This window comes from Lissotriton helveticus, chromosome 4_1 (assembly GCF_964261635.1).
Source record: "Lissotriton helveticus chromosome 4_1, aLisHel1.1, whole genome shotgun sequence".
Lineage (NCBI taxonomy): Eukaryota > Metazoa > Chordata > Amphibia > Caudata > Salamandridae > Lissotriton > Lissotriton helveticus.
In genome coordinates, this window is record NC_136063.1 from 174525714 (window position 1) to 174537513 (window position 11800).

Genomic DNA, 11800 nt, shown 5'->3' on the forward strand with positions numbered 1-11800 from the left:
GCACTGGCTCCCGGTCAACAAGAGGATAACCTTCAAGCTCCTCACCCACGCACACAAGGCACTCCACAACACCGGACCAACATACCTCAACAGACGACTCAGCTTCTACACCCCCACCCGCCAGCTCCGCTCCGCCGACCTCGCCCTTGCTACAGTACCCCCCTTCCGAAGAGCGACCTCAGGCGGCAGATCGTTCTCCCACCTCGCCGCCAAGACCTGGAACACCCTCCCCATCCACCTACGGCAGACCCAAGACCTGCTGACCTTCAGAAAACTTCTCAAGACCTGGCTTTTCGAGCAGTAGCAGCATTCCCCACCTCAGCGCCTTGAGACCCTCACGGGTGAGTAGTGCGCTTTACAAATGATATGATTGATTGATTGATTGATTGAATGTAGGCGTGTCGTCTTTAACAGGTGGCCACACCGACCTCACCCTCTTGTTTGGTGTGTTTCAAATCTGACATATTTCTGCTTTACTTTCTTTGTCAATTTCATGAATTAATGATGAATATGTTTTTTTATCTATGTTTGTTCTATGACTTTTCTTTGAGGTATAGCCTTCTAGGTATTAACTTGTTTTTGCAGTATAGTACTTAGAGTAGTTTCATGGAATGGATTAGGCTTTTCAATTAAAAGACACAGAGCTTTAGCTCATCTTGCCAATCCCAAGGCAAACATTGAATTACTGCAAGCGAAACATTTGGTGGAAAAGGAAATATTAAAGCTTGAAAAGTGCTGGGCCTGTTGTGTCATTTCCTCTCCAGATTTAGGCAAATAAAACAATGTGATCACTTCATTCGATTAACATCTTAATATTCAACTTATATCTCAAGTGAGTGCTAGTGAGGGAAGATGGATGGCTGTTAAGTTAACCATTAAGAATGTTGCTTTAACTATTTGTAATGTATATGCTCCAAACCAAATTGACATTTCCTTATGGTGTAAGACTTCTCAAATTTCATTTCATTTTCATTTCATTTCATTTCATTTCATTTCATTTCAAAAGGCAATGGAATAGTCTGATGGTAATTTAATAACTGGTGGAGACTGTAACCAGATATGTGATCCCTTCCTGGACAGGAAATCTAACTTTACTTTAATCCCAAGTGACATGCATAAACAATTGCAAAGTGCAATAACTCAGAGGTCACTTATTGGGGCATGGGCATATATTTGTATCCAAGGATATAGCACACACTTTAATCAATGCTGGAATTGGTATTATTCTAATTTCTTATCATGTCTCTAGCAGCAATGATCTTGATTTCTTTTGTGCTCAGAATGCAAATGTATGACAGAGATTTAACAGTGTTCTTTTAACGGATGAATCCTTCTCCAGCGCCTGTAAGAACCTTTCTGTTGAGTTCTTCAATCTTAGCTCTACTAGCAATGCTTCTATACAAATGATTTGGAACTCCTTCAAGGCAGCAACAAAGGATTTTCATAATCACATAATTAAGTTCAAGTTCAAGGAAAGCTTTATTCGGTTTCTATTCAAGATAGACATAAAAGCACATAACAATTATAGGAAATTATATTTCATAATATTTACAACAATGTATCAATAAAAACACAATTCATTTTCAATTAAAACATGGTGCGACCATTACAACTCCATGGTAATTCTTTTCCTAATGTGAAGCACCGCTTTAAACAACTGTACTAATCTCCATGCTAGGTGTTCATTTTCCAATAACTGGAGTTAAAACATGGCTTGACGGCTCTGCCTAAGCCCTAAGAGGCAGCTTTACAAGCCCCTTGCGCCTGTTTTACGCCGCCGTTGAGTCACTTTTGTGACGCAGCGGTGGCACAAAACATGCGCCATGGTGCGGGGTATTTACAACGTGTCGCATCTGGGAGATGCGTCACGTTGTAAAGCCCTGCGCCAAGAGGAGGCGTTCCAGTGCAGGGGGGGCGTTCCTGCGCAGGAACGCCTCCTAAAAGTGGCTGAGTGAAATCTACAAGATTTCACTCAGTCACTTTGGGGCCCATGCTGGGTCAAAACCCTGCGCCTGCTTGAAGCAGGCGTAAGGATTGATGCAGCATTAACAGTATAGGGCCCCCCAGAGCATTGCTGGAGCTGCATCGCGCTTGCGATGCAACTCCAGCAATGCGCCGCCTTTACGGCACAGATGCGTGACGCATCTGTGCCGTTTTTGCCCCATGGTGCACTGCATTGTAAATGCGGCGCACCATGGGTGGCGGAGGCCTGGCGCATCCCTGCTGATATGCAGGGATGCGTCACTTATTGTAAACCTGCCCCTAAGTTTTTTTTAAATAAGATAATCCAGACTTTCCTTGGATCTAAATAAAATTAACAAAACAGGACTACGTGCATAGCAGACTGCTCAGACGTTTTATCACAAGGGCATAATATTAAATTGCGCGACCAGTCATTCGTTTTTGGCAAAGACACTAGTTTGTGTACATGTCCCAGTCTGATCCTAGTTAAAAGGAAACTACCAAAGGTTCCAGGCACGAATGATAGGTAAGGCTCCATCCCCAAGGTTGTACGTACCAGCTGATGTTGCCTCACAGTATTTTTTCAGAAGTTTCCCCTACCATTCTAATTGTTTCCAGTAACTGAAGGCCCTCTTTTTATAAACTCTTTCTGGGAATCTCCATCATAGATGTAGGATTTAAATAATATTCTGGGTGACCCAGGTCATTCATAAAGTCATGGACAAATTTAATCCAAGGAATCAGTAAAGCCCCCTCTAGCCTCAAAGTATCTTTTAGGATCTCCCTATTTAGCTTTGTCTGATCCTTACACCAAACTCTATGCCATAAGAGTATTGGCTCTAGTTTTGCTAGTAGTTGGATGATGATCCAGTTCTTCGTGACAGATAAATGCAGATGTACTAGGGGGTACAGAAAGAATATGACTCACGAAAGTATTTTCAACTATTTGTAGGGGAGAGCAACTATAGACCCCACACCCCAGCCCCATAAGTTGCCATGGTAATACATTTTGCTTTATATATTTGTAACAGTTCTGGGGGTAGTTTCCTACCTAGTTTTTTGGCAAATGTTTTCGTAGTCAATGCATGTAACACCTTATTTTTCAAAGTAGACCAGTGCTCAGGTTCTCCTTGTGGGAGTGTGGGTACATTAGTTAAAACAATGGTGTAGGGTGTAGCCTCCGGGGGAGATGCAACTGCCTCAACTCGAGTAAATTGCCTCCCACCTTGATTGAATTCATTAGGTTATTACCATTCTGTCTCCCACAATTCTAATTATTTAGCCCTCCCTAGACAAATTAGCCTGTATTGCCTGTGTTGGAACACATGCAGGGCGCATCTCCCCTCTACTGCCACTCTGACCATTAACTGTGGAAACTTGATGAATCTGTTGGGGAGGCAACGTAGTATCAATCAGCGCCCCAGCTCTCAGTTCAGGATTGACTATAGGCGAAGTGTCAGGTACATGTGTGTTTTGCATCTCTCTCAATGCGGATGTTCCCTGCGAGTTATTTCCCATAGGCCCTCCTCTAGTGCCCATCTTTTCCACCTCACCACTTTTCTGCAATGCTGATTGCAAGGGGACTAATGAGCGTTTTGCAGCCCCTTCCAGGCTAAGTAACTTTTCCTCTATAGAGGATAACTTAGTTATCAAGAGTCTGATTAAAACTAATATTGTACCCTCTAGTTTTTTCCAAAATTCCAGTTGGTTCATATTTGGTACCCCCCCAACTGCTCAGTGATCAACTGAGGTCATGGGACTCCTGGAATAATGCTGTAGCTTCATTCTCCTGCACCGGCCCTGCACCTTAATGCCTAGAGGGGACCTAATTTATGGGTGCTTTTCCCCTGCCCCCTTCTTTTTTTAGGTGGGGGTGCTGGTCCTTTCCCCTGACTAATCTTTACTTTTTGGCCCCTCGTCGCAACATTCAATTTCATATTTGTAGTTGGGTTTGATAAATCCTTTGGGTCAGATGCTGATACTGAAGAGGTTAGCAAAACTCCTCCCACGTGAGACGGTACAAATAAGTGACCCTCATTGAAAGGAGGGCTATTAGATATTTCTACAAGTGTTGGGACTGGTAAATCTGATGAATGATTTTGTAACCGGGTTATGCCAGCTAACGGCTCGAGCGACAGCCTGACTTCAGTTAGAGCGATTTTGTGTATCAAGGCTGATTCTGCCCTCAATAGGAAAGCGTCTAAGGTCCCCACCACCCCCTGCCCAGTTAATGATTTTCGCTTACTCATGCTGCCCCCCTTCTGTAGCACGCAGATAATGAATGATTTATCAAGTCTCTATAAGTCCAAATGTATAGGTATTAATGGATAACGGGACCTGACAAGTATGTAAACAAGCTACTAGCATATATATAAAATGTCAATACCGTGGCCCAGCCCGGCCTCTTCCGGCTCAGATGGGCCTGCCCTTGGCCTTTGGCCCTTGACACGTCCCGCATAGCGGTAGGTAGATCTCACCTTATAGGCATGGTGTCGCTGTTGGCGTGACGCGGGCGGCTCCTGCCACTACGCGCTCTGTATCCTGGGAGATGTAGTTCCCCACTTAAAGTGCAGCGTGCCGATTACTCCAGGACCACCAACGAAGGTGCTGTTGAGCTGAGTTTCCAGCTATAGCCCAGAGCAAGAGCAAAGCGATGAGTTTTCAAAAGCGTTTCCTGCCGAGCATTATCTCAGACCCGCTTTATAGGCGTGGGTGTGTGGTGTCATTGGCGTGACGCGGGGGCTCCTGCCGCTATGCGCTCTGTGTCCTGGGAGATGTAGTACCCCACTTAAAGTGCAGCGTGCAGGTTACTCCAGGTCCCCCAACGAAGGTGCTGTAGAGCAGAGTTTCCAGCTATAGCCCAGAGCGAGTGCAAAGCAAAGCGGTGAGTTTTAAAAAGCGTTTCACATAATCAATTAAAGAAGAAAGTGAAATTGAGACTTGTAGAATATTTTGTAAAATATAAAAAAAATATCAGTATTATTCACCTAACATTTCCACAGAGAATACTTCCTGTTATCTTCTTAGGCTCAGTACAACATTTTATGGTGGACAAAATGAAGCTGGTAAACCTTTGGCAAACTATCTTAACATTAAAAATTAACAGACTACGGTGCAATGTATTTTAAAGAATGATAAAGACCCAATATTTAAAATTGATGATATTCAAATTAATTTGCCCAACCCTATAATAATTGTACACTCCTGAAGTAATAGCCCAAAGTGAGAAATTGGGTTGTCGGTGTAGTTGGGTGCTAACCCTGCTCTAGAAACAGCCACAATCTCTGTCTGGGTGAACCACAAAAGTCACTAAATTAACCTGTGCTTACCCTCTGGTAGCTTGGCACAAAAGCAGTCATGCTTAACTCAGAAGCAATGTGTAAAGTATCCATGCAGCACACAAACAGTAATAAAATGAAAACGCAACTAAAGATAAATCCCAAACCAATATAGAAAAATAGGGCCCGATTCACAGAACTAACTTAAGACAAAATCCTAAACTTACTCCTTTTGGTATTCACAGAAGTTAGAATTTTGTCTTAAGTTTGTCTTAAGACAGACTTAAGACAAAATCCTAACTTCTGTGAATACCAAAAGTAGTAAGTTTAGGATTTTGTCTTAAGTTAGTTCTGTGAATTGGGCCCATAGAGTACATTTTAATTAAGGATTTGATACCAAAACAACACAAATTCAATCAGTAGAAACAGAACTAGGAATTTCTAAACATTAAATCTGGCTCGCCACTTGATCCAGCCCCAGGGCGGGGATCTCAACCTCTCCACAGATTTTGCGTATTTGCGGATTGGCGGATTTGGGGCAGGGCTTCCATGCGAGTGCACATGCCTCTTGTGTGTAGAAAAGGTCAGAGACCGATCAGTGCCAGAAAGTACCCTGCCCTTGATATTTATTCAAGAAGACGCCACCGTTTTGTGCCATACCTCTACTCAACTGGAGTACTTTCTACTGGATAATCAGTAAGTGCTACCTCGTTGGGTAAATGTATAGTGCTTTTACTACACTACAGCTGCCTAAAGTGCCAGAGAGTTGTCTACAGCGACCAGGTGTGTGTTACTATGCAATTGAGCCGAAGGGCGCAGGGGTCCCTTGAGTGAGCTATTATAGTGGGTAAATGGCGGGAAGACGGTGCACACCACGAGTGTGTGGGTGGAGCCAAACGGACGAGGCTTCCATGCGAGTGCACATGCCTCTTGTGTGTAGAAAAGGTCAGAGACCGATCAGTGCCAGAATGAACCCTGCCCTTCATATTTATTCAAGAAGACGGGGATAATCTCCTTTGCCTGATTTTCGATGGTATATTTGGGAAGAGGGCACAGCTGCCTGGCCTGTGAACTATTTTACGATGGCGCCGGCAAGCTGCCAGCGCCATCCTAAAATAGTAACTAAATTAGCTTCAACAGGAAGCTCGAATAGATAAAATAAAGCAGATGCACGAGTGCCTGCTTGATTTTATCTATTAGTGCTTCCTGTTGAAGCTAATTTAGTTACTATTTTACGATGGCGCTGGCAGCTTGCCGGCGCCATCGTAAATCACTTACAACAACAGGGCAGGAAGGCTTGAACTTTTGGCCTCGAAATCCGCCGCTCGCGGATTGCGAATTTTCGGTAAATTCGCGAGAGTTCGCGGATCGCGGATTTACCGAAAATTCGCAAAATCCGCTAGCGTAGCGGATTTTGCGCTCATGCTTACTCACAGCACTCTGGAATTTCTGCCCCATCTCACTGCTACCCATTCTGGGTAAAGTAGTGGAAAAATATGTCAACAGTATCATCTCACAGTTTCTGGAGGAGAATAACATTTTGCATCAGACTCAGATGGGCTTCCGTCCGGAACACAGTACAGAGTCTGCTCTTCTCATGATAACCGAGAAAATTAAAATGATACTTGACCAGGGAGGATCAACCACCATTCTGCTCCTTGACTTAAATGCAGCTTGTGATACCTTGAATCACAGTACCTTAATATACAGATTAAGGGGGATCGGGATCCAGGACAAAGCCATCCAATGGCTTGCTTCCTTCCTAAGCGACAGATCAATCTAGTGTACGGAATCCGCCAACTTCACAGACACACTCACAGCCCCATACGGAGTTCCTAATGGCTCTGCACTCAGCCCTACTTTGTTTAACATTTATCTGAGTCCATTAGCAAAATTTATGCAGCAGTTTGGACTGTCAAGAAAACTGAGCTGATGTTCCTGGGCAACCATCCAGGGCCATGGGCCAGGATTGGCTGGCCTGTCGACTGGGGTGCACCCCGCTCTTATGCCCTCCATAAAGAACCTGGGGATGTGGTTAGACCACAGCCTTTCCATGGAAACCCAAGCAAAAAAACTGCCTGCAACCGGCTTCGGTATTCTACGTATGATCCATAAGATCATAGACCTCATCCCAGAAAAGATGTTGATCCAGGCTCTAGTGGTCTCACAACTGGACTACGGTAATTCATTGTATCTGGGGTCCCTAAATAAGTGGTCGACAGGCTGCAGGTTGTCTAAAACGTGGCGGCCAGGATGCTCCTGAAGATACCAAGATAGGAGTCAGTGGGACCCTCTCTGAAAAAGCTGCACTGGCTACCTATTCAATCCAGGGTCAGGTTTAAAGAGCTCTGCCTATCTCATAGAGCCATATGTGATAAGGGTCCAGCTCTGCTAAAGTCCCTCATCTCCCCATATGTCCCCAATAGGTCTCTCAGGTCATCCTCTGACTTCCTTATGAAAGTACTAAGGATAAAGAGATCTAGATGGGGAGGGAGATCCTTCTCTCATTTGATTCCAAAACCCTGGAACTCAATGACCACGGAACTAAGACTGTTGAAAGACAAACGTAGTTCCAGGAAAAAACTCAATGCTTGGTTGTTCCCATAATTTCTGCTCCTTATCTCCTTGCCTCCTCTCTGAGGCTCTGGGAAGCTCTTGGGCAGCCATTCCTTTTATAAATCCCCTAAACATATACATAAACATAAAGTATAAAGTAAACACTGGCAACTAAAAGATCAAAGTGCCAACCGCAGACATATAGCGTAACAAGACCAGGTAAAAGTTGATAAATATAGCCCACCGCGATGAGCGCAAGTCGGGATACAAAAAGGGGATTGGGCCACGTCTGCCCTTACTGTTGGACCTAGAAGAAATTTGAAGAAAAAGCATCTGAGAAAGTAATAGTTCCGCAGAGCATGGCTTCAGGCAGTGTCCAAGGAGGAGATGCCATCGTTGGGAAGCCACTGGACGAAGTTGCTGTGAAGATTACTATATTCAGACTTAGTCTCTTTCTTAGTAGTCTGAAATATCCAGCAGGACGATGCTGGAGGATCTAGCTGACAAGAGACCACAATGCTGGATACCCCTTTGGCGAAGGACCTCTGAACAGGATTTACTGTTGTGGAGAAGAAAGTAGCAGGAGCTGCCATGGACTCAGGCTGACCTGCAATGCATCTTGGGCTGATAGGGGAGTAGGTAGGGCCCGGTGTCCTCTTGGTACTCAGAGCAGTGGGGGCGGGGGGGGGAGTTAGAAATCAATCAGTCTGGGTCCAGGTGCCAGTTCAGGATGGTTGGAGCCTTTTCTGACACTGAGTCTGTGGTCAGGAGGCCAACCAACTGGCCCTTGCTTTCCAGACAATGAGCTGAAGTTTGAGTTTGAGGGTCCTATATTTAAGCCTGGTGCCTTCTTTGGAGAGGAAGACGTTTCTAGAGAATTTCCTTTGAAGTCCTTAAAGTTTCCTGCTTCCTCTGTCCTGGCTGTCTGCATGAACAATGCAGGGGTGACAAGCCCTTTGTTTGAAGGCAGGTCACAGCCTATTCAGTTGTAAGTGGGCTCTGCCTAGCTCTGCCCCCCAGCCTGCCAGCAATGCCCCATCCTGGCACACCAAATCCTTGCAATGTGCAGCTTTCTGGAAGGAATAAACAAAGTCTCAGTCGTGTGACCGAGGGACAGACTGCAGGCACTAATTAGCTAGAGCAGGAGAAATGCCAACTTTTTAATGCAGCCATTTTCAAAACTGTAACTTAAAATCTGACTCTATCATTAAAGTGGGTTTTAAAGAATGATTTCTCATTCACTAAACATAAACTATTCATCTTTTCCCAATGAAGGGTTAGCACTTATTAAATGAAATAAGTTAGCCCAATGTTTTACTAAGGAAGAGGTAGGCCTCACACTAGTGACAAAAAATGAATTTTGGTGTTTTTCACTACCAGGGCATGTAAAACTTAAAAGTACTTGTCTAACCCTTTCATTACAATGCACCCTGTCCTATGGGCTACCCATGGCCTACCTTAGATGTGCCTTTTGTGCAATAAAAGGAGAGTTTAAGGCTTGGCAAGAGGATCATATTGCCAAGTCGAATTGGTAGTTTAAACTGCATTCAGGGTGCACTGGCAGGCCTGGGTCATGTTTTCAGGGGCTACTTCAGTGCGTGTCACAATAAGTGCTGCAGGCTCACTAGTAGTATTTAACGTACAGGCCCTGGGTATAAGGTAACTACTTTACTAGGGACTTACAAGTAAAATAAATATACCAATAAGGTCAGCTCTTCAAAGTGACCATCGGTTGGAATATTATAAATATATGAATGTCTCCAACAATCAACTGTGTCTAACTGAACTATGGGCCGCAAGTGCACCGTATGATGCTTTTAAAAAGGTGACCAACGGGGCAGTAAAACTACATCTTGTCTTGAAGACAAAATCAAATTCAGCTCCGTCTCTCTTGAATGGATGGGAATTAAATACTATGATACTCTGCAATTAGCACCTTACGTGACAATCTCCTTTTCAACATGCATAAAGCAAGACTTATGATCCTGCACATGGGAAACATATCTAGCAGAGAACCTGATTACTTTGGAGTATAGATCATCCCCACCCGCACATTCAAATATACAGATTAGGCAGTCGCCCTGGTGGTCAAGAAATGCCGGCGAAAGTATGTCAGATTTGAATATGGTGGATTGACTAGGGGAAAGCCATCAAATACAGGAGTCACCGACTACAGCTACAGCCCCAAGCCCAAATCCAAGCAACAAGTATAATGTAAGCTTTACCGAGAGGGAGATGGAAATCCCTACCGGCAACACGGAAACATGGGAGACTAAAGCCCCATCTAACCCTTTGCATGACTACCAAACTATAGTAGATAAGGGACAACTCTCCTACCCCAGGCCCAATGGAGCAGCTCCAAACTCTAATATTATCAACCTCCTCTCTTGGAACATAGCAGGGCTACAAAAAAAACTAGCAATTGCAGAATGGAATGATTTTATCAATACATTTCATATCTGCATGTTCCAAGAGACATGGAGTATGACCCCACTCTATAAAAACGGTTATGCCACTTATTTTATTCCAGCAACTACGGTGGGGAGAGGACGCCCATCTGGTGGCCTTCATATATGGATTAGCGTATCGTTGAACTGGACTGTTACTGCTCATAATCTATCATCAGATGATATATTATATCTCTCCCTTAAGGGCCTGAGTGGTGGCAAGACCTTGGAATTGCTCTGTGTATATGCCAGGGGTACTACAGGTGGAAAATCCTCACCCATAATATCAATACTGGATGCTTCGCTAGCTGATATCCCCCCTCAGTCTAAAGTAATCGTAGGGGGTGATTTTAACTGTACGTTTGAGCCCCTAGCCAGTGAAGAGACACTTGGCTTTATGGAAGATGATTGGAGGCAGTCCATTCCACTCTTATCCTTGGAACCCATTAAAAAATGGTCGGCCAGAGTAATTCAAATGAATGCCCTAACATTGGAACACAATTTACGGGCCCTTAATGGGAGGACTCCTTCGGATCCCAATGGGGCTATGACATATAATAGAATAGGCAGTCAATCTCGTATTGATTATATTTTATTAGATACCCAGTCATGGGACAACTTAGTGGACATGGAGGTCATACAATCCCAAGACAGTGACCACAATCCACTTGGTATGAAGATAAATTTTGGGTCTGGGATTGAAAGAAGGGCCGTCCCCATGATGATTACGAAGTATGTCGTCCCTACAAATTGCAATCGAAAGTTGAAATGGAGTAGGGTAAGATGCGATGAGGGTAAATTAGCCAATGTTAAAGAGCTTGTTCATGCAAAAACGGCCAACCTTACATTAGGCAGGCTATTGAACCCTAATGACGCAGATTTTAATTTACCAGATTTCTATAAGATCTTAATTGACAAAATCGGCGCGATATTCACTGCAGGGGTTAGTAGGGGACCGATAAAAGCCAATCAAAAATCTCCGAATGGCAGCCCTTGGTATACTGCTGAATGCGGGGTTAAAAGAAAAGCAATAACAGCAGCCATAAAAAATAATGATATCGCAGCAGTAAGACTGGCCAGAAAAGATTACTCCCGAATTACTAAAGTTGCAAAGAGGGATTGGGAGGAGGACCATTGGGAGCAACTCAAGCTTGCAGCAAATGCAAAAGATTCAACCTTATTCTGGAACTTGGTTAAGAAAATAAAGAGAAAAGGGGCAGAGCCAATACCTAACCATATTACGGAATTACAGTGGCACACTCATTTTTTAAAATTATATTGTGGAGAAGTGGATCTGGGACCGACAATTGGGATAGATAATGAACTGAATATGGATACTCCCAATCAGTTGGAAATCTTTACAGCTCGGGAAGTGCAGGATGCAATTGCAAGCATAACACTGGGTAAGGCTGCAGGGCCAGATGGGCTGCCAGGCGATTTCCTTTTGCACGACCCAAAGACATGGTCCGACTTTATAGTCCTTATAATGAACTTAATTCTTCTTGGACACCCCGTCCCTTAATACTGGAAGGGGCGGAGGTTGTAACCATTTATAAA